General features: G+C 41.1%; 1 long non-coding RNA gene across 1 annotated transcript; it reads right to left on the bottom strand.

Moving 5' to 3' along the window:
* Window positions 1–1,563: 1,563 nt before the first annotated feature.
* On the bottom strand, window positions 1,564–20,987 carry LOC141415015 (uncharacterized). Its single transcript, XR_012440034.1, has 3 exons — window positions 20,839–20,987; window positions 20,636–20,725; window positions 1,564–2,052 (listed from the first exon to the last, which is right to left on the bottom strand). It is a non-coding gene; the product is annotated as an uncharacterized lncRNA (long non-coding RNA).
* Between the last annotated feature and the right edge of the window lie 1,576 nt (window positions 20,988–22,563).

The raw sequence follows: 22,563 nt of genomic DNA, 5'->3' as shown, positions 1-22,563 counted from the left end.
CATATGGGTTTTTTTGACAGTACTGGGGTTTAAACTCAGGGTCTCATCTAGGCAGGCCACCCTACCAGCTCCTTTTTGTGTTGGGTATTTTCAAGATAGCTGAACGATGACCCCTCCTCCTTTCCACTAGTTTAACAGGCTGGAGACCTAACTGCAAGAGAAGCTGGGAAATGTAGTCTAGGAGATTAAGAATGTTGGTGAGCACGTGTTAACATCTGCCATGGTGGAAGGCTCATTGGGGCAGGGACCTATTCTGTTTTCATTGCCTTTTGTGTCTGACATGTAGCAGGCACTCAATAAGTATTTGTTGAATAAACTCTAACCAGGAAGACCTAAATCCTAAACACAGCTGTGCAATTTCCTAATCAGATTTATTTAGGCAAGTTACTTACTCAGAGTCTTGCACTTCTAGGCAGGCAGTTTACCACTCGAGCCACATCCCCAGCCATTTTTGGCTTTATTCTTCAGATACAGTATTACATTTTTGCCAGGGGCTGGCCTTGAACGACAATCCTCCTACCTTTACCTCCCATATACCTGGGATTATAAGCATGAACCACCATAGCAGCTTACTTGCTGAGATGGAGTCTCACTAACTTTTTGACCAAATTAATCTTGAACTGTGATCCTCCTAATCTCTGCCTCCCCAGTAACTGGGATTATAAAGATAAACCACCATGTCCAGCTCAAATTATTTACATTTTTTAAGCCTTAGTTCTCACCATATAATGGAGTTGAAAATATGTTTGTGATTGTCTGCCTAGACCACATCAGCCAGGTATGAGAATGGGTAGTGGCAGAAAACATGCCAAAAAATAATAATGGCTACTCTTCCTCTGGTCCTGCCTCCTCCCTAATATTTGTGAATGCATCTCTTTGATTTCTATCCAAATAGCTCTGGAAATGGGTTTGGGGCATGTCACCTAAAGACAGTGGTTGTTTGTGTGTGTGTGTGTGTGTGTGTGTGTGTGTGTGTGTTGGTAGGACTAGAGATTGAGCTCAGGTCTTGCACTTGCTAGGCAAGCACTCTACCACTTGAGTCACACCCCAGTCCTTTTTCAGATAGGTTCTTATGCTTTTGCAGGGGCTGACCTTGGATAGTGCTCCTCCTTCCTCTGCCTCCAGAGGTATCTCCTGGAGGTATTTCTCCAGGCCCAGCCATTCTGTTTGTGTTTTCAAGGTTATGTGTTCTTGGACTGGGGGATGGTTCAGTGGTACAACACTCCTAGCATGTATGAGGCCCTAGGTCAAAGACCTACCACTTCAAAAAAAAAAAAAAAAACTATTATATATGCCTAGAGAACTGTAATCATCAAGCAGCTGATAGAATCTGCCATCCCCAGTTTTTTGGCCCTGGTACACTGTGGGGAAGTGTGCTGCCAGGTGGCAAGGCCTGGGCATGCAGGTGGCCAATGCCTTCATGCTTCCGTCACCATGTACTCTCTATTCTCAGTCCCTCCAGAGCCCCCATGGGCTGCCTTCTGCCACATAAATTATCCAGCAAGGGTGTCTCCAGATATATTACCTTGATAGCTTTCAAATTTGTTTATTTCTGCTCTTGGGTTCAATCTCAGGCAGGAATCCTGAATCAGCACATACTGTAATGACATGCAGCTTACAATATTCATGGCAGCCCTCCCACTTTCACCCAAACTTACTCCATTATTAGTAGAACGAGTTCTTTCTCAGGGTCTCCTTGATTCTTCAAACAAATAGGTCCTCTCCCCAGACTTCCATATATTCCTTGATCTGCCAGCACTCCAGACTAAATCCAGTTTAGGCAGCCAAGCTGGAACTCCTTGAACCTCACCACAACACATTTCTCTGCCTTGCAGGGCTGATGTTGGCATTGATGAGATAAAACAGGTAAAATGCCAGAGTTGCTGGTGGCATTAGGAAGGTATACAGTAAGTGTTGGTTCCTTTCACATCCCTTGGGTTACTTCTGGCATCACAAAAATTACTAGATATGTTACCTGTTCTCCTGAAGGGGGCTTCTGGCTGCATACACCCCTGAATTTGGGACAATTTAGGTGCTGCATTACCTTGGTACCTAAGAAAAGGTCAACAAATTCAGTTAATAATCTTGGAATACAGGAACTAGGGAACTGGAATTCTCTAAAATAAAAAGCTGATATAGGTCACAATGGAATGATATCATGAGAGCAGCATATTACACCTTATTTTTCCAATTATCTATGGATATTTGCCATTCAATTTGATGCAGGAGTTGGTAAGGTAATGCTGGCTGTCCCTACAGCTGCTGTATGCGGCTCACATGTATCCTTATGGGAAGCCAGAATTATACCTTGAAATGCACATGGAAATGAGGGAAAAAAATATGTAAACTAAACAGGATATACCAACAAATGTCATCTGGATGAATTAGAGCAGAAAAGAATTAAAACATGGGAAACAAGAGTGTTTGCAATGACTAAGGAATGAGCAGCTGAGGGCCTAGACCAAGGAGGTCCTTCTTTAACTGCTTTGAGAATTGCAAGTATGAGACATCGTAGAAGAAAAAAATAGGTGAACTTCTGAGTGGGCAAGAGGTCGGTCATTCTAGAGAAAGGGGGACAGAAACAACCATTAGACTAAAGCCTGAGTCATGGGGTTGTGCTCCCAAACTTTCAGCAGAGGACTTAGGGTTAGAAGGCCTGTCTTCATCACTTTGAACAAGTCACTTGTCCCCTTTGGCTCAGTTTTCTCTTTCATAAAAGTTTCTCTACTAACTTGGTGTGTTTTCATCAGGCACATATAAGATGATACCCAAGACAGTACAGGGTGAACTACAGTGTGCTGGACAAATGCAAGTGTGGCCCTGTTTGTCATGGGTGGTGATGGTCATCAGTAAGGAAGCTGGAAGGGAATACAATCTGTGTGAGAAGACAAATTCAATGTCAAATGTGCCACAATGCTGGCACGACATCCAAGCAGAGATAACAGGTAACCAGCCCATGTGGAGGAAGGAAGGGGGAGAAAATCTGTTTCTGTAAGCATCCAGGTCTTCAGGGTTTTTCTGTTGTTTGTTTTTTATCTTATTTGGGACGTGGCTTAACTGTAGAACTAAAGCTTATATGGAGTGCTTGGTATACAAAGGGTATACTCAACACCTGAGACATTGTTGCTTGCATTTTTCTGCCAGGGAATCCTGGGCTTGGCTGCTGTAACACTACAGGCCCTTGGGTAGAATTTCATTCATTAATATCCTTGCTTGTCCATCAGGGCAAAGTATCTCAAATATAGCAAAAGGAAATAAGACCGAAATGAGGGCAGAGATGGCGTAGGAGTCAACAGAAAGAGAGAAAAGAAAGCAAGGCTAAAATAGGAAAGTAAAAAGAGATGCTGAGCAAAGGATATTTGCCCACTGGAGGCAAGTGTCAATAGACCAGTGTAAAAGAGATTTACATATACTTAACAATGAAAATGAGTGAACCCGGCCAAGTTTCAGATAAAAACTGTGAGGCAGGCAGTGACAACAACAGGAACCTCCCTCACTTTTCCTAAGAAAAAGCCATAGGTAATCACTTTTGTAAAATAAAGTATTTTGTACATGCAAAAAAGAGAATATGCTGTTTTAAGGAATTCTATTATGATGACTCCTTATGTAAAGCAGAGTTTTCATCATAAAGCCCCTGATCATTGCTATTTGTTAAATGGCTGAGCTGGTTAATTGCACAATTTATCATTTTTGTAGATCTGTTTTGCTATCTACTAAGACTCTTTACATCAAAATAAGAGTGTATGTCAAACCTGTAGTTCAACTTGAGATAAGCTGTTTTCTACCTTCTCTCACAAGTGTGGCTTCTTGAATAAGTTCTCTGAAGATACCATACCACATTTCCTCCCAAAAGTAACCAAACTAAGGATGATTGAAGAAGGAGTGGGCCCCAGACCTGGGCCACTAGATGCAGAAAGGTAAGCTAGGCAAATCAGGTTCACTCCCTTGGAGTTTTGGACTAAGAAACATAGCAATAGTGGCTGAAATGAAAGGGATGGTAAGTTGTCAACCAAAGTTTAAGAGACAGGGAAAAAGTGAAAAAGCAAAGGAAGCTATTAATATAGAAAGGAAAATGAAGTGCAGAGAAGCCACAAGCCAAAACAGTTCACCTCACATAAAGGAGACAGCCTTCCAATTTTAGTTTGAGTGTATGAACAACCTTATCAGGATGTATTTTTTCCCCAGGGGTAATAATATCCAATAATAGCTACCATTTCCTGAGTACTTCCCGGCCTCCAAGTTCCGTGTCACCTGTGTTATTTCTTTTCATTCTCATCATGTCCCTATGAAGGAGGCATTATGATCACCTCCATAAATTGATGAGAAACTTGAAGACAAAGGCGACAGTAATTTGCTCAAGGTCACAAACCACCAGAGTGGCAGATTACAGACTTCGGCCCAAGTTTACCTGGCTCCAAACACTACAGCGTGCTGGGCATCTCTACCGTAGGACTAGAATACACAGAGTAAGCAGTGGTGCTTACTTAGAGGGCATAAGGTCGACCCTGCTTCCCCCCAACAGTATGAAGTGTTGAAATGAACATTCTATTGTGTACCAGAAAAAAATCATATATCAGATTGGACTTAAACACTGTGCTTGTGCAATTGTTTCATAGACACAGTAGGTGATAATCCCACTCTGGGCTCTTTCCTTCTTAGGAAGGCGAAGGACAGAGCAACACAGGAGAAATGACTAGAGAGTCACCCTTTGAAAAGGGTTTACTTTAAAAGTAGATTAAGAGGAAAACGAGTTAGAGAGGCCAGTTGCAAGAGATGTTGATAGGTGGTGGTCAAAAGAGTGTTACTGCTTGGGATTTCAAGAGGCTGAGTGGAATGTGACCAGTCCTGTATGGGAGGGGGAGGTCCCCAGTGTGTTGGGAAAATAGGACTCTGCTGTTCTGTGAGCCAGGTGAGCTAAGAGCAAGGCCTTCATTTAGAATCAGGGTAAAAGTTACATGATAGAACTAAAAACCAAGAAATGAACAAATAATTTGTTAATCTAGTTCTTGATCTTATCTGGTTGTTAGATAAGTTTAACTTTAAGAAAAGGACCCATGTGCCTATCATTTATTTCATATAGAACATAATCCAGGATTTCTAGATGCTGTAGTACACTGGTACTATATGCACATTGAACTAAAAGAAAACAATGCATCAGGGACCCCTCAGAAAAGAAAAAGAAAAGCAGGTCTGAACCTCAAGGACAGGATACACACACACACACACACACACACACAGAGCTCCCTTTTGATAAATTTTAAAACCACATGAGGAAAATGTCATCCATGAAATCAATTTAGATGGTCTTTTTAAAAAATAAGATTATGCACTGGTTGAAATTTTTTGTTGTTATTTTTAATTATACACACACGCACACAAATGTGTACCAAGTTAAGATGTAAAACATATTTCTTATTGTGAAATAATCGAGATTATTTTCCACACACACCTAATTTTACTTTCATAGTTCACGAAAAGAAAACAAACAGGCCGTTATTTATTTTTAAGTACAAAAGTATACTCTAATATAAATGGATTTTTTTTTTTTTTGAAGTATCTGCTCCACTGCAACTAGAGATTCTTCTATTTCCCCCAAGGTGAAGGGCCTTCCTGGTTGAGAATCACTGGACAAAGGCACAGGGAACCCCACCCTCTACATAGTAGAAGCAGTATCCATCCTCAGCAAGGAAGACTGCAGCCTTCTGTTTGGAATTTTTGCTGACCTCATCTCATCAAACCATTTCCAGGAAGAATGTAGAGGTCTGTGGACTTCCAAGAATCTTATACACTGACATTGATGTTCTCAGGAGGACTATTAAAGTTGAAAGGTTGTCATTCTCAGCCAGGTATGATAGGACACCTCTGTAATCCCAAATACTTAAGAGGCAGAGATAGGAAGGATTGTAGGTCAAGACCAGCCCGGGGAAAAAATTAGCAGGGACCCCGCCCCCCAATCCAATCAATAAGCCTAGTGTGGTGATGCATGCCTGTTGTCCCATCTACGTGGGACGCATGCGTAGAAGGATCTCAGTCTGAGGCCACTGCAGGCAAAAACATGATATGCTTTCTGAAAAATAAAGTTAAAAAGACCTGTGGGGTTGGATGAAATGGTAGAGTGCTTACTTAGCAAGTGCAAGGCCCTAAATTCCCAGTACTACCACACACACACAACAAAATGGAATCATTCTCAGTGTAAATGACACCGAGGATATTAACATTTTAGCCAGGGTGGAGGGGTTTTAAAATATTAAATATCTAAGTGGGTGTGGTGACACACACCTATAATCCTAGTAGTTGGGAAACTGAAGCAGGAGGATCATGAGTTTGAAGCCAGCCTGGGATACCTAGTGAGACTGTCTCAAAAAAAACAAAAAATTCAGCCAGGCACCAGTGGCTCATGCCTATAATCCTACTTCTTGGGAAGATGAGATGGGGAGGATCGTGGTTTAAGGCCAGCCCAGGCAAATAGTTCTCGAGACCCTATCTCCCAAATAACCAGAGCAAAATGGACTGGAAGAAGAGCACCTGATTTACAAGCATGAAACCCTGAGTTCAAACACCAGTCTCACACTCAAAAAAAAAAATTCATTCATCAAAAATTAAATATCTGGTGCTGCTGGGCAGTCTGAATAAATGTTGACTATCAATGGTAGATGCATTCCACCTGAAGGTCATCACTTAGCAACAGATGAACAGTATGATTCAGTGAAGTTGAAACTATTTTTTTAAATGTTGAAGCTAGGAATAATTGGATCTGATGTGGGAGAAAGCAATACATAGGAGTGAAATTGGACTGGGGTTGTGGCTCAAGTGACAGAGCACCTGCCTAGCAAGCACAAGGCTGAGAGTTCAAACCCCAGTACGAGGGGAAAAAAAACACAACAAACAAACAAAAACCATGAGGAGTGAAATGGTGAAAGAAATGGTAAAAGATCTTCAAGAAAAACAATGATAATTGGAAACAAGGAGGTAAAATAAGGTTTTTTAAAGGCATTAAGGACTACAAGGGAAAAATGGAAAAGAAAAGCAAGAAAGAAGGCTCAGAAGATAAAAGCTGATGAAATGAAAATCATTTATTATTAGATTAGCCCAATTCCAAAAAAAGGAGACAGGCATAAGAATAATATCCAGGATGCTTTTAATGGAAAGAATATGTATTAAAGGACAGAGATAGGATATTGCCTGAACTTTCCTCTTGGGTAAACAACTACCCAGGGAACCATACTTGTTTTAAGGATCTGGGAGCCAAGACTAGTCTCAGAGATGAGGCAAGCCTGGCCGTGGGTGTAATTGGTGGAGCCAAGGGAAAGATAGCATCCATGGGCAAAGGTGGGAGCGTGCCAAACAGAGAGTCCCACAGATGCATCGGGCCAAAGGATCTGGGCAAAGGGCAGAAATAGCCAGGTGCTGGGCAAAGGAACAGGAGCTGGAACTCCCAGGACAGAGCAAGTAATTTAGAATGACAGGTGGGAGGTAGAGCCTTGGGATTTCCCAGGGCATCAGAGTATCATCACTGAGGATTTTTATGGGGTTGTTTAGGGTGCTAAGCTGGTTTTACATAAATGAATGGGGCAATGGCTTCCCAGACCAAGTACAAATGAATGGAGCCAAGCTCTTAACCTCACAAGAAACAGTAGCCACAACATCAACCAATAATAATAATTGCAGTAGCTACTCCTCTACCTACTGTGGGCCTTGGTTTGAACCTTGAGTCCATGCTTCACTGGCAGAGTGAGTATATTTGACAAGCTACTTGACCTCCCCCAGCTTTAATTTTTTCCTCTCTTAAAATGCAGATCATACTAAGGACTTTTATATTCTCTCCTGGTGATGACATCCACTCCCATGGCAGTAAGAATCCATGTGCTAACAACACCCAAATTCATTACTCTAACCCAAACTCTCCTCTGAATTTCAGATTCCTGCAAAGTTCCCAAAAGCAAATGAAATGCTTCTGATTCTCTTGACCCTGGCCCTTGTCTATAGTTCACCTCCATAATGGCGCCATCAGTTGTTCAAGGTGACATCCTGAATTGCTCTTTCTCCTTGACTCCTAACATCCAACCCTTGACTCTAACATCCACAATCCTTCCCATGACCAAGGCAATCCTCCTTAAGTTCTTTTCTCTTTGCATTGAATGAATCTGGATGACCATAAAACTGCACCTCTTCATTCCCCACAGTGGCCTCTGTCTCCCCATTCCTCCTTGCCTCCTCCTCTTCTCTGTTCCCAACTGCTGCTCCTCACTGTGCTTTCCTAGGTTTTCCTAGCCCTGTTTGGTTATGGATTTTTTTTTTTTCCAGTTTTCTGAAGACCCGGCACTTCTCACTTATTTGGGATGTGCTTCTCTGGCTCCTCCTCAGCTTTTTCCCTCACAAAAGGCTCTTTTCTTTTCTTTTTCCACCCGTCAAGGACCTTAGATAAGAAACTTCCAAATTCATTTAAGTTTTAGTAAAATTTAGTTTTGCACAGAATTGTGGAGGGCAGGTCAGAGTCAGCGAGCAGAGAAAAGCAAGTACTTTAAAAGAGAGAGAGAGAGTGTTTAAGACATCCGAACCTAAAAGTACAGCTTTTTATGGAAAAATATTTGTCCTTTTGTACTGAGGCAGATTGGAAGAATTCAAGATTGTCCTGAAGATAAGGAGCCAACCTTGGGGGTGGGGGCTCTGTGCACTCTTCTGCTTCTTTCTTACACGCAGCTGCCTCGTCCTCCTTTCGCTTCCCACTCACAGTGGCACCACCATCTGCAGCCAGACAGTTGGCTTATCAGCCAGCAGTGCATTCTCATGAAGTAGTGAGTCCTTAAAAGGCAGAATGATAAAGGACTGACTGAAGCAGTTTTGCCCTTATCCATCTCATTGGGGGTTCATATCTAAACCACAGAAATATTCAGGAAGCTGAGAAGTCCTGTGTGTGGAAAGGAGGGTCTGTAGTGAAGAGACTGGGGAATAGGGACAGGCACCTACAATACATTTGTTCGAACAGGTTAAGAGTAATATAATTTTCCTAACTTCCTTGAAGAAGGAATAAGATAGAAAATTAGGAAATATCCTTTCTGGAGGATATTGGTTAAAACCTCACTCAAACACAGTTTTCAGGTAGAAATCCTTGCCTGACTACCTTCTTCCTAGGTTCTCTAGCATAGTTGAACCCTGTCTGTTTTGTTCGTTTTAAGATCACCATCTACTAGCACAGTAGTAGATACTTATTAAATCTTTGTTGTCTAAATGTAAACACTCTGGCACCCCAGCACTCGAACATTTCCTACCTTTTGCATTTATAATTTCCTTTTTCTTGAAAATAACTATTTCAGTCTCCAGAACACTATTTGATCACTTAAAATAATTCAGGCAGCCTGGCAAGATGGGCACAGAGGAGATAGGCTCAAATGAGGAGCCTAGCAGTTCAGAACTATACATAGTGCCGCTCATCATTCTTCAGATTCATTTTCTTCCGCCCACCCACACCTCTGAAGGAAGAATAGTAGACACAGCTTTTCCAGCATTTGGAGGAAACTGAGACCCAGAGAGATGGAATAACTTGCCCAGGTTCTCTCTGTTTTGGAGGCAGTTTCCAAAATCTCTTGGAATTTTTAAAAGAGCTACCCAGAGTTCAGATCAGGGCTCTGCCACACGAACACCACTAGGCAATATTTTCAGTCTCTGTGGGCCTCTTCTTCCTCTGTGCCAATGAACAGCAATACCTACCTTAATAGGGTGATGTAGGAAGTATGCAATAGATAAACAAAATTAATAATTTCCTTCTGCGATCCTCAAGGTAGAAACAACAGAGACAAATTTATGAAGATGATAAAACATACTGTTAGTTATTTTTTTTTTTAAATCAATCTGAAAGTAAAGGTCACATTCATAATAAATCAGTATTTTATAGCAATTTTAAATTTAAAAGGCATTTCAGCAATGTCAATTCCTATGTCTGGTGTATATTATCTGATACACATGCATGTACACACATACACACACACACACACAAGAGACACACACACAAGTATGCACACATGTCTTTTCTTCCTCATTAACCATCTTGTAGTGTCAGCCTGCAGAGAGGAACAGACAGGGACCCAGGAAGCCAGGGTGAAGATGCTCCCAAATCAGATGGGTTCTGAGACAGTTTTCCCCTTCCCTCAGGCTGAGATATTCTGCCATCTGTTTTGATTAAACCTTTCAAAATTCAACTTGTGTTTTTCCTTCCATTTCTTTGAAATCTCCTTTAATTCAAGAGTCTTTAGGCTTTCTTCTTTCCCTTAACCACCATCTGGTGCTTCTATTAAAAAAAAAGAAGAAGAAAGAAAAGAAAAGAAAACACATACAACAAACACTTTGAGTTCCTTGGAAGAAAGGTATAATGATGAGGATAATTTATTCCCATAGTGAGGCCCATTACTATTTCCATGGCAACAGACTGTGATGTTCTGAACATGGGACTTTGTGATCATCACAAGAACAGAATGGCAAAAGGCCCTGTTCAGACTCTTTGTCTTCATGGATTCTTTGGGAAGTCACCCCTGGTGGCTCCGAAGTGCCTACAGAATCAAGTCCAAAGGCTTTATTTAGCATAGCATTCAAGACCCTCTCAATCTGGTCTAGTCATTCCAGGCTCCTTGTCTTCCAGTTCCAGGGCATATGGTTTTCTGACCATTCTCTGCAGCTTCTGGTGTCCTGGATATAACTACCACACACTCTCATGTCTTCATGCCTGTGCCTCTGCTGTTTCCTCTCCTTACAATGCCCTCCTTCTTCTAATCCCCTCCCCCCTTTTTTAAACCTAATGAAATCCCTTAATTTTAAAGATTTAACTGAAATGTCACCTTTTCTATGGACTTTTCCATGGATCACCCAGACAACAGCATTTTGATCACCCAGACAACAGCATTTTACTCAAACAGTTACAATGACACTTAAAATCTTGTATTATAGCTACATTACGATGTCCTTCTTTTGAATTTAGATTAGTTGCTCTCAGCATGCATGCCTGTTTAAATTTTGCAGACCACCTCAATTATTTTGCACGATGTCTCAATGATTCTAAGGAGGAGGTGGACAGGCAATTTATCCATTTTACTCTTAAGAACACCAAAGGTTAAGTGATTTTGATGGTTAGGAAGTGGCAGAGCCAGAGGTCCACTGAAAGAATGGAAAGAACATAGACTTTGGAGTCAGGCCCATTTGAGCTCCTGTTATGGAACTTCTCTAACCTTCCCTTTCTTCACCTGAAAAACAAAGACTAAATGAAATCACACAAGTAAAGGTGCTTGAAAAAGCAAGTAATGTTAGGTTTTTTTTTTTCTTTCCCCTTCAAATTCTACTTTCTAACACCATCTAGAAACAAAATTTAAATTTCTCTTCCATTTTTGTCTCACAAATTTTTATATGATGCTGAAACTCAGACAAGCATATGAATGTCTCTAATCTCTTCTGGAGAAAAACTTCACCTTAATTCCCTTCTCTAATCTAGTATAATAAAAGAAGCTACCAGACAGAGCTGTTGTAAAAACTAAGAGAAGTATGAATGCATGAAACCCTTTAGCACAGTGTTTGGTACACAGTAAGCACGTGAGGTATTTGCAATTAGTTTATCAGCATCATTATCATTACTTTTCATGTGACAGAACAATAGGCCCTGTGAGAATTACAAAAATTAACAAGACAGTCTCACAACTCTGTCCTCACGATTTCCTTACCACAGCCTGCCTCTTGGATACCATGATCTGTGCAATCGCTTCCTTCTACATGATTGCAGGCTTGAGATAGGGCCTCTGTGCCTTATCTGTAGTTCTTTCTGGTGGGTTGACCTGAAATAAAACCTTGCAAAGGAGAAGACTTGGGTAAAATGTGGTTAGAAGAATGCTGAGTGATATTTCTTCTAAAACTAGTGCTACTAAAGTAGTGACATAAAGCTCATAATCAAGACAGTGTTTTTGCCAGGCACCGGTGGCTCAACCCTGTAATCCCAGCTACTCAGGAGGCCGAGATCAGGAGGATGGTGGTTCAAAGCCAGCCCGTGCAAATACTTCACGAGACCCTATCTCAAAAAAATCCATCATAAAAAAGGGTTGGTGGAGTGACTCAAGGTGTAGGCCTGAGTTCAAACAAACCCTAATACCGCAAAAAAAAAAAACAAAAAAACAAGACAGTGCTCTTCAGTGATAGAATGTTAGCTGAGAGAGCCATTTTTGTGAAGGTTATTCATATCTATAGATTCCTGAACAGAGCTTTTGAATACATATTTATATTTGTAGCTTCTTCATATAATCTTTCCTCGTGGGACATAGATAATTCCCAGACAACGAAATAGACTTAGTTCCTGATTTCTGGGGGATGGAGAAGAGGGTCTGAAGAAATTGTGTCCTGGAAAACATGTCAACCAGGTGTCAAATAAATCCCCTGCTGGATTGACCTAGTGATGGTGTTGCTTAGATATTCCAGCTAATATTTGTTGAGTACCTCTTTCCTGTCAGGCCCAGGACTGAGCTAAGCACCAAAACAGCACCCTCTTATCTCTAAAGGTTATGTTCCAAGACCAGGGCTGGTAGAGTGGCTCAAGTGGTGAGTGCCTACCTAGCAAGTGTGTAGGCCCTGAGTTCAAACCTCAGTACTGCCACTAAAAAACCAGATAGTACCAAACTCTATATATACTGTGTTTTTTCCTATACAATACTTTTACCTTTTACTTAAAGGAAGACTTTTATAACTTTCCTTGGCATATCTGAAATGCTAGTATCATTAGTCTTGCACTTTGGGATTATTATCAAGTAAAATAAGTGTTACTTGAATACAAGCATTGTGATACTGCAGCATTCAATCTGATAACAGAAATAGCTACTAAGTGACCAACAGATAGGTAGCATATATAGCATGGATACACTGGACAAAGGGATGATTCACATTCAAGTAGAAAGAAAGGGGACAATGCAAATTTTACCATGCTACTCAGAATGGCATGTAATTTAAAACTTATGAATTTATTTCTGGAGTTTTCCATTTAATAGTTTTGGACTATGGTTGACCTTGGATAACTGAAACCACAGAAAGTGAAACTGGATAAAGGGGGACTACTATACCATGAAATCCAGTTTAACAAACTGCATACCGCCCCCCACCGTCAAAACAACAACCAAGTGAGAAAGGATATTATTATCTGTAGATAACAGGAGTATGGTTCAGAATTCAAGTGATATATCCTGACAACACACACTTAAGTCACAAAGGAAGGACTTAAATTTAAACCCAAATCTGAGACACCAGACCTCACACACTTCTCATGATGCATCCCCTAGCTCCCAACATCACTTGCAGGTGCTCCAAGAGGCACTGCTGACCACACACCAGTGACGGGGCTAAGCAACCTCTTCCCTGACTTGTTAGCTTCTCTGGCTCTCCTCTGGCCATCACTTAGATTGCAGCCTCTGATCTGTGTCACCTTAGTAGAATAGGCAAGGCCTACAGCATTCAGGGCACAATGGGTAATAGGGAAAGAATCTGTGGTGTGTCCTTTAATACCTTCCTTTTTATAACCACCCCCCCTTTTGTCTTTCTTTCTTCCCCCTACAGCTGGGGTAGGGTGGGGGGCATTGATTCTGACTCACTTCACACTTGAGAGTCTCTGACTCATCTCAGTGTTGGTGTTCTTCCAGCCCTTGCTCAGTACACTGTTGGTGCCTTCCTCAGATGGCCAGGATCAGCCAGGCCTGTTCACATGTGCTCAGTTCAGCCCCAAATGACACCAAGATTCATTAGTAAATTGGACACATACACAAGAATCAAAGACTCCCCAGCAACCAACAAGTTTTAGGCAGGTTTTGGACTATGTTGAGTCCAAGATTAATGTGCAATACCACTGGAATTAATTAACTACTTTGCATTCAAGAATGTAGTTTACATTTACATTGGTTGTGTTGATTGTTAAAGTCTATTTTCAAATTAAGAAACTTATGAAAGATAATTATAAATACTAAGTATTAGACTTGAAAGTTAAATGTTAACTATAATTTTTTAAAAGTTAAACTTAAAAGAAAAAAGTTCTCTTTAATATTTTATACAGTTGTATATAATATCCTTCTCTACTTTGAGAATTTTGAAAAAATCATACTTATTGAATTTAGCTCTCTAAAGAATTATCCTCTGGCTGTTCCTGTAAATTAGAGGTGTTTCTTCAAGTACATGAAGGGCTCCAAGTTCATTTAATTGTTCCTGATTCCTATGTTAGTTGCTCAAAAATTCCATTTCAAAGAAGAATTTTGCATTTGGTAGAATTCTGGCATTATTGTCCTTTCTTTCTATCAGCCTGGTCTCTGGAGAGCAGAGTTCTCTTCTGTTTATTTATTGTTGAGTGCTTTGTCCCATCCTCTGACTGCTTGTGTCTTCTAACTGTAAAACTTCAGTTTCCAACAGTTACCATCTTCTGTGAAGTGGTTTTAACATTAGTATCAAAAACATTCTCATTCTGTAGTGAGTATTCCGCATAATAGCAATGAACAACTTCCTTTTGGGAAAAAGTGGGCTTTATCACCATTTTTAAGACAGATGTGTGTATGTTCTGATAAACCTTATCCAAAATCACTTCAGATTTCATTTGGGTTTGACACAAGCTTCTTGCTCTGTAATTGATCTGACACCATACACTTTAATTGCTGTGCCTATGAACTGGTTATTTGCAAAGATGTGGCTATGGTTGGAACTAGGATTTTTGTTACCTCTCTTGGCCACATCTTTTAAATGTTTCCTAGTAATTTGTGTTCTGCAAGAAATAAAACTGAGCAACGGTTCTACAGAAACTTGATAATGTTCTCCCTTGAGAGCTTCTCATTGCTCAGCCTCCCAAAAACTGGCCACCCCATTCTTCCCTCTCAATGTGGGCTCTCAGCATGTGTTTTAGCTGTATTTGGAGCCAGAGAGTTTGGTAGGACAAAGGATGTTTTAAAAAGGATTTAAAGAGAAAAGGAGCAGCATACATGGAACTCAGCCCCGTGCAGAAGTTACTGCAGCCCTGGCGCTGCCGTCCATGTGTTCTGGCTTTCAGCAGGCCTGCTCTCCCCAGTTTTGCTCTGAAACGTAAAGCCCCATTGCCCACTGCAAGTCTTAATGAAAAGCAGCTCATAAGCAAGTTACGTAACCTAATTGTAATCCAGGGATCAGCTTGGTTTTATCATTTAAAGAAATAGCATCCATTTTCCATGACCTGATTTAGAAAAGAAACCCAGGGAAGAAAAAATACCCAGTTCCAGTTCAGCACTTGGCTTTCTCAGCTCCTTCTAATGAGAACACTGGTAAATAATTCAAAAACAATGACTTTTAAGAACGTTAAACCCCATCCAAAAAAGAAAAAAGAACGTTAAACCCAACTTAGTTCAGCTCAGGATTCTAGCTCAAAGCAGCTAAAAAGCTGCTCAGAGCAAATGATAAATGATCATGAAAGATGGAGCTTATTTTTGCAGAAAACTGAATCATTTAGTCATTGATTTAGTAAGTTTATTTCCTCACTGACTTGACACATGTGGAGCACGTGACTAGATGCAAGATGGGGAGTGCTACAATGCTGTGCTCTCAGGAAGCTTAAAACCCTTAGGTAGTATTTCCACGAGGGTCCATTAGCTGGAACAAATGCATGGTAACAGTGTAAGGTGTTAGTACGAGGGAAACTGGGAGAAGGGGTTAGAGCATGTCTCCGTGCTATCTTTGTAACTGTTCTATAAATCTAAAACTATTCTAAAATTAAAAGTTTATTTTTAAAAACCTGGTTAGGGAAACAGTGGGTACACAAATAGAAACACATCCATTCCTGTTGCCTGGTTTACAGAAATAAATTCAGGCCTGCACAATAGGAAACTTCAAAAGTGCTGATTGCTCTATGAACTTCAGAGGACAAAACTGGATTACTCATAGTCCTGATTAATGTGAATTGTGTGTCAGGAGTCGAGGGGTTTGGCTAGTCCTTTGGCCCTACATAATTAATGAATCATCCAATTGATTCATACTCTGTATAGCATTTTCATAGCATAATAAACCACCCATGGACCCACCTCTCAACGCAAGAGTTTGAAGTTCTCCATGTCTTACACTGACTTTTATGTTCCCCTCTTCCACCCCATGCCATTCCCCAGCCTTCCCCTCAGTGGTAACTCTCTTAAATTTTGTTTTGTTGGTTTTTTTAACTATACCCTTGCTCTTCTTTCTGTTTTATTACACATATATGTGGGTCTACAGTATGTTGGTTTTGGGTTTGAACATCACATGTGGTCTTCTGGGACTTGTTCTTCTGGGGCGCATCATGTTGCTAAGGTTTATAAAAATGTGGCTATGGTGAATTTTATTTTCACCATTCTTTAATACTCTAGAGCCATAATGTATCACCATTTATTTGACCATTTTCGTCCGTTTTTTATACATTTTTCTATTACAGAGGCACTGTGCCGTGAGCACAGTTCCCAGTAAACAGGATGGCCTGCCATTGAACAGAGACTTGTGAGATCTAACAATCTTTAAATTCCATGAGAATCAAAGCTCAACAGCTTATTTACAGAAATTATTCTAAGAGTGTCTGGGGAGGAGTATATCACATAAATTCTTCAGCATTGAGGTGAAGGAAGACAAAAATTGCAGCCATGAACACCAGCCATACCTGGAAACCCCTCCCAGGATATCAAAATCCAAGAGTGCTCAAGTTCCTTACTCAAAAGAGCAGAGAAATTGCACACAGCCTGCCACACCCCCACATGCAAAAACTCATCTCTAGGCCACTTATAACGCCTACTATAACACAAATGCTAAATAGTTGCCACACTGTTCTGTTTAGGAGTTAACGACAGATGTCATTTTCTTTTTCCAACACTTTGGTCTGAGGCTGGTTGCATTCACGGGTGTGGGACCTGTGGCTATGGAGGGTCAGCTCTGTACACTAATTCCACGTGAGTTAAGATTTGATTTAGCTGTAAAACCCAAATTAGCAGTGCCTTAAGTATGTCCAAAGACGACAAGTCTAAGACAAGTACAGCAAGGTCCATGAAGTTGTCATAAATCCAGGCTTCTTCCAGCTTTCCACTTTGACAATGCTGACCTATGACCCTTAAATCCTCATGGCCCAAAAGGATTGCTCAACATTTAGCTATTACATCTGCCTCCCAGTCAGGAAGAAGGAGAAGAAAAGGGATGGAGGGGAAGAATGTATATCGCCAATTCAAGGATACTTTTCCCAAATCACACATGGCATTTTAAAATTATAATGCTATGAAACAGAAGGTAGACACAAAGCTGTAACTAGTTTCAGAAAAGTCTAAGAAATGTAATCTTTCTTCTGGCCATCTCTGTGCTCAGCTAAAAACTAAGAGTCCTACTACCCAAAAGAATGGGAAAATGGACTTTGAAGACAGAAGTCTAGAGTGTTATCACAGCTAAAGAGAGCAGCTAGTGACAGAGAAAATAAAAACAACACGAGTCTTTATGTTGAGAAGTAGAAAGAAAAGGTAAACTATGATAACGTCACCACCCAAAGATTACTACTGCTGACTTTTTGAGATCTATTCTTCTTCCAGACCTTTTCATCCATGTATTCAACTACATACATGTCAATAGGACAGTCATGACTGTGCCTCTATTTATATCAATGTATCCATATTACTTTTAAATTAGTTATACTCAGTCAAAGAGAAAGAGAGTTAGGTTGTTTACACACACACACACACACACACCCTGAACTCATCCTGAACTTTTTTTTTTTTTTTTCTGGCAGTACTGGGGTTTGAACTCAGGGCCTCATGCTTGCTGGGCCCCCCTTGAACTCTTAATAAACTTAATGGGGAAAGTAACATTTGGAGAAAAGAGAAGAATGTGGTCTGTAATTGAGTTTTGATATTTCTCAGAAACATCAAATTCAAAATAACATTAGCTGCATACAGGGTGCTCTGGAATAAAGATTTAGAAATTAGTTTAAAAGAAAAATGATTAGTCATCTCAGAAAACTGCAGGCATCTCTTCATAACATGATAGAAAATTAATGGACACAGAACTTGAGGGAAATCCCGATCAGTGGAACTTTCCAGGTCAAAGGTAGAGTTACACGTGTCATAACTAAGTTATTTACCCCTAAGTATACCATATTACACGAGCACAATTTAGGCTCTTTGGTCTAACAGTCTCCCAAATAGTGAACCAACATGGCATATGACTTTGGTTAAGAAAAAGGACTATTACCCAACTGCAAATTCACCAATACACACTTACGAGGACGTACCATGGTCAGATGCTTGAGTGCAAATGGAATACACCATGGTTCCTGTCTTCATGGAAACCATAATACAGAAGGTCAGACAGAGAGGTGGCATCGAAGATGAATTGACACCGACTATGTGCAAAGCACTCAACGAGGATTAGCTAGTTCAGCATTTATAACAGTAGCTTCCTATGCTCGTTTCAGATGAAGCATAAGCCTAGGAAATGGCAGAGCTGAGAGTCTACGCCAGATGTGTCTGATTTTGAAGCCCTGCTCTGGGCCCCTGAGCTACACTGTCTTGCAGCCCAGGTGGTCACGGCTGCAATAGAAATTCATACTAAATTCCAGGGAACACAGAAAAAGCATCAAATATCTTTCAGAGTAGTGTTTTTTTTGTTCAAGCTCCACATCAAAATACCACTCTGTGTGGTCTATAAGCAATGGAATTTATTTCTCACAGTTCAGAGGCTGGAAAATCCACGACTAAGACAGATCCCATGTCTGGTGAGGACCCAATCCCTCTCTCATAGAAGGCTGTGTTGTCACTCTAATGTCACCTATTGAAAAGGACAAGGGATCTCTCTGGCACATGCTAGGCAAATGCTCTAACACATGTGTCTCCCTCCCAGCCCTTTTTTGGTTTTTTTTGTTTGTTTTTTGTGGAACTGGGGTTTGAACTCAGGACTTTGCACTTGCAAAGCAGGCACTCTACCACTTGAGTCACAACTCCAGTCCATTTTGTTCTGGTTATTTTGGAGATGAGATCTCAGGAACTATTTGCCCAGGCTAGTCTTTAACCTTGATTCTCCCAATCTCAGCCTCCCCAGTAGCTAGGATTACAGGCATGAGCTACTGGCTGTTTGTTTTTGTTTGCATTTTTGGTGATACTGGGGTTTAAAGTCAGGGTCTTGTTCTTGCTAGGCAAGCGCTCTACCACTTGCTTTAGTTATTTTTTGGATCGGGTCTCATGGTTTTCCCAGGTCTGGCCTTGGACCACAATCCTCTCACCTATGTTCCCACATAGCTGGAATTACAGAAGTACATCACTAAGCCTGGTTTATTTGTTGAGATGGGGTCTTGCTAACTTTTTGCCCAAGCTGGCCTCAAGTCTTGATCCTCTCAAACTCTATCTCCCAAGAAGCTGGGATTACAGACATGTACTATCAAGCCTGGCTCTGGGACCTCTTTTTTTTTTTTTCATTTTTCTTTTATTATTCATATGTGCATACAAGGCTTGGTTCATTTCTCCCCCCTGCCCCCACCCCCTCCCTTACCACCCACTCCACCCCCTCCCGCTCCCCCCCTCAATACCCAGCAGAAACTATTTTGCCCTTATCTCTAATTTTGTTGTAGAGAGAGTATAAGCAATAATAGGAAGGAACAAGGGGTTTTGCTGGTTGAGATAAGGATAGCTATACAGGGCATTGACTCACATTGATTTCCTGTGCGTGGGTGTTACCTTCTAGGTTAATTCTTTTTGATCTAACCTTTTCTCTAGTTCCTGGTCCCCTTTTCCTATTGGCCTCAGTTGCTTTAAGGTATCTGCTTTAGTTTCTCTGCATTAAGGGCAACAAATGCTAGCTAGTTTTTTAGGTGTCTTACCTATCCTCACCCCTCCCTTGTGTGCTCTCGCTTTTATCATGTGCTCATAGTCCAATCCCCTTGTTGTGTTTGCCCTTGATCTAATGTCCACATATGAGGGAGAACATACGATTTTTGGTCTTTTGAGCCAGGCTAACCTCACTCAGAATGATGTTCTCCAATTCCATCCATTTACCAGCGAATGATAACATTTCGTTCTTCTTCATGGCTGCATAAAATTCCATTGTGTATAGATACCACATTTTCTTAATCCATTCGTCAGTGCTGGGGCATCTTGGCTGTTTCCATAACTTGGCTATTGTGAATAGTGCCGCAATAAACATGGATGCGCAGGTGCCTCTGGAGTAACAGTCTTTTGGGTATATCCCCAAGAGTGGTATTGCTGGATCAAATGGTAGATCGATGTCCAGCTTTTTAAGTAGCCTCCAAATTTTTTTCCAGAGTGGTTGTACTAGTCTACATTTCTGGGACCTCTTTTGTAAGGGCATTAATCTCACTGATGAGGGCTTTGTCTTTACATCCTAATTAACCCCCACAAACTCCCAACTTCATATAGGCTCATATTAGGAATTACATTGCAACATATGAATTTGGAGGGGACACAAACATTCAGAACATACTAAGTAATACTAAGATAAGAACAAATGAAGAACAAACATAATGTAGGTAAGTGGTAGAAGGGAGCATTAGTGACTAATAAAGAAGGTGAGCTTCCTGCCTCAGATCCCACAAAGACTGCATCTTACATGTAGTCTTCTTTTTGATTTTGGTTACATAATTCAATCCTATGTCATCTAATATCCTTACCTTTATTTTAGTTGATCCTAAATTGACACCTTTGCTTTTCACCACGCTGTGTCCTCTCTGTGATGGCCTTCACATGTAGTTTAGCAGCTCCTAGAAAGCAAAACAAAACATGTGTGATCCTTTTTGGGCTTTGTACCTCTGGCTGGAGTACATTTTAGCATAGGCATTTAGTATGTGCTAGAGCTCAAGTAACATCCACTTACTCATTGAGCATGGCGCATATAGGAGGCAAACAACGAAGATCTAGCATATGGATAATTGTAGGCTGTGGAGATAGAAAATCCACATTCAAACAGAACTAATATTTAAAATTATAGCGATTAGCTCCTAAAAGGCAGAGCAGCTTCTCTTGCCCTCCCTCCCTCCCTCTGTCTCTTTTGCTTCTCTCCCTCCCATTCTCCCTCTTTCCCTCCATCTCTCTCCCCTCCCCCTCCCCTCTCCTCTTTTCTTCTCTTCTCTTTTCTCTCTGTCTCTCTCCTTTCCTCTCTTTCTCCCTCCCTCCCCCATCTCCTTCCTTTTATATCTCCCGTCCTCTCCCATTCCCTCCCCTCCCCTCTTCTCTCTCTTTCTCTGAAAGCCTTGTCCTCAGCAGCCCTATGGAAAAGTCCACGCAATAAGCAACTGAGGCCTGCAGCTATGTGAATGACCTTGGAAACAGATCCTCCAGTCCCAGTTGAGTCTTCAGAGACTACACCCCTGACTGGAAGACTGACCATGACCTTTCCATGAAACCCCAGAACCTGGATTCCCACCATCAGGAAGGTGATGATAAATGTCTTATTTTAACCTGCTAAGTTTTGGCATAACTTGTTATGCAGTTGCATATCACTAATATCTTTCCATCACAATGCAGCAATCAACAGTTAAACTTTGGAACTAGATTGCTTACACTCTCATCCTGGTTAGGCCACTTCCAAGCTGTGTGAGCTTCAGCATGTAACTTAATTTTCCTATGCTGTAGCTTCCTCAGTTATAGGAAACAAAACTATTATCTACCTCACAAGGTTGTTGTAAGGATTACGTAAATATAAATAAACATTTTTACTTATAATAACCCAAGGAAAATGTCCAGAAATAAAGAAGGAGCTGAGTCTACATCCTGAAAGAAGGGCACCAAGGTGAGACTGAAGCCTTGGCAGGGCCAGATCACATAGATACTTGCAGGCCCCTATAAAAATTTAAATTTCATTCTAAATGCAATAATAATTATTTGAAGGGCTTTGACCAGAAGCACAAAATAGAGAAGTAGAAATGTGTGTGGACTTGAAAAACCTCAAGTACGATAATGAAGAGATGGTTTCACCTCACCATGCAAGGCTTCCTACGTCCATTTCAGTGGGAGCACGTTATTCACATTTCATCCTGTGGGGAACCCATTTTTCTTTCCATTTATAAGAATTCTACCTATAAAGAGACTAGTAGTATGCCAACCTTTTTGGCTTAAAGATTTGGGGGACTAAGAATAGCATGGGATTTGGGGATTAAGCATATAAAATTAGCACAAGCATTGTTGAGATAAACCTGGCTTGCCTGGCCAGATGACAGGCCTGGGAAGCAGCTGGAGGATCAGAAGCCATTTGTCAAGTTAGAAGAGATCTAAAACAGCAGCTCAGGACTGAGGAGACAGTGTGAGGAGCAGCATTCAGAAAACCAAGTTCAAGACTGCTAGGCTGAAAGAGGCGCAAAATGGATGGGCAGGAAGACAGTTCAACACTGGCTCTATTGTGGAGAAGTGGTCCTGTGGAGGGGGACCCCAGCAAGAGAACTGGAGCCCCCAACTGCTTACAGACATGGAGTAGATATTGGAGGTTGGTGAGGAAGTCCCAGGAAGATCACTGGGTGGGAAAATCCTCAACAGCCCTCTGACCCTCTTGAGATAATGGCTTAGGGTGGGTCATTTCTTCTGGGCCAGGTGGGGAGTTTCCAGT

Source organism: Castor canadensis, chromosome 12, assembly GCF_047511655.1.
Source record: "Castor canadensis chromosome 12, mCasCan1.hap1v2, whole genome shotgun sequence".
NCBI lineage: Eukaryota > Metazoa > Chordata > Mammalia > Rodentia > Castoridae > Castor > Castor canadensis.
The sequence above is the reverse complement of the archived record's forward strand: the minus strand, read 5'-3'. Positions and strand labels throughout refer to the sequence as shown.